Here is a 1,512-nt window from a genome sequence, read left to right as displayed (position 1 = left end):
GGTGACTTTACTGCACCTACTCCTGACTTCTATGGGAAAAGCGTCTCTATCCCTGCCATTGGAGCAAACAACTTTTAGCTTAAGCCTCAATTAGTTTCTCTAATGCAACAGAATTGCAAGTTTCATGGACTTCCATTGGAAGATCCTCATCAGTTTCTAGCTGAGTTCTTGCAAATCTGTGACACTGTCAAGACTAATGGGGTTGACCCTGAGGTCTACAGACTTATGCTATTCCCTTTTATTGTAAGAGACAGAGCTAGAATATGGTTGGATTCACAACCTAAAGAAAGCCTGAACTCTTATGAAAAGCTAGTCAATGCCTTCTTGGCAAAGTTCTTTCCATTTCAAAAATTGAGTAAGCTTAGAGTGGAAGTCCAAACCTTTAGACAGAAGGAAGGAGAATCCCTCTATGAAGCTTGGGAAAGATACAAACAATTGATCAGAAAGTGTCCTTCTGACATGCTTTCTGAATGGAGCATCATAGGTATCTTCTATGATGGTCTGTATGAACTGTCCAAGATGTCATTGGATAGTTCTGCTGGAGGCTCTCTTCATCTGAAGAAGACGCCTGCAGAAGCTCAAGAACTGATCGAAATGGTTGCAAATAACCAATTCATGTACACTTCTGAAAGGAATCCTGTGAACAATGGGACGAATCAGAAGAAAGGAGTTCTTGAGATTGATACTCTGAATGCCATATTGGCTCAGAACAAAATATTGACTCAGCAAGTCAATTTGGTTTCTCAAAGTCTGTCTGGAATGCAAGCTGCACCAGGCAGTACTAAGGACGCTTCATCTGAAGAAGAAGCTTATGATACTGAGAACCCTTCAATGGAAGAGGTGAATTACATGGGAGAACCCTATGGAAACACCTATAATCCTTCATGGAGAAATCATCCAAATCTCTCATGGAAGGATCAACAGAGACCTCAACAAGGTTTCAACAATAGTAATGGTGGAAGAAACAGGTTTAGCAATAGCAAACCTTTTCCATCATCTTCTCAGCAACAGACAGAGAGTTCTAGGCAGAATAACTCTGACTTAGCAACCATGGTCTCTGATCTAATCAAAACCACTCCAAGGTCCTCCATTAGAAACTTGGAGGCACAAGTGGGTCAGCTGAGTAAGAAAATTACTGAACTCCCTCCTAGCACTCTTCTAAGCAATACAGAAGAGAATCCAAAAGGAGAATGCAAGGCAATCAACATGACCTACATGGCCAAACTAGGAGAGGAAGAAGAGGCAGTGAACACCACTGAGGAAGACCTCAATGGACGTCCACTAGCCTCCAATGAGTTTCCAAATGAGGAACCATGGGAATCTGAGGCTCAAAATGAGACCATAGAGATTCCATTGGACTTACTTCTGCCATTCATGAGCTCTGATGAGTATTCTTCCTCTGAAGAGGATGAGTATGTCACTGAAGAGCAAGTTGCTAAATACCTTGGAGCAATCATGAAGCTAAATGACAAGTTATTTGGTAATGAGACTTGGGAGGATGAACCCCCTTTG

The 1,512-nt window shown here is 41.9% G+C and overlaps 1 non-coding gene across 1 annotated transcript; it reads right to left on the bottom strand.

The window, feature by feature from the left end:
- Nucleotides 1–357: 357 nt before the first annotated feature.
- On the bottom strand, nucleotides 358–465 carry LOC127740922 (small nucleolar RNA R71). The gene has a single exon (XR_008001778.1). It is a non-coding gene; the product is annotated as a small nucleolar RNA R71 (small nucleolar RNA).
- Nucleotides 466–1,512: the final 1,047 nt, after the last annotated feature.

This window comes from Arachis duranensis, chromosome 7 (assembly GCF_000817695.3).
Source record: "Arachis duranensis cultivar V14167 chromosome 7, aradu.V14167.gnm2.J7QH, whole genome shotgun sequence".
Taxonomy (NCBI): Eukaryota; Viridiplantae; Streptophyta; class Magnoliopsida; order Fabales; family Fabaceae; genus Arachis; species Arachis duranensis.
The sequence above is the reverse complement of the archived record's forward strand: the minus strand, read 5'-3'. Positions and strand labels throughout refer to the sequence as shown.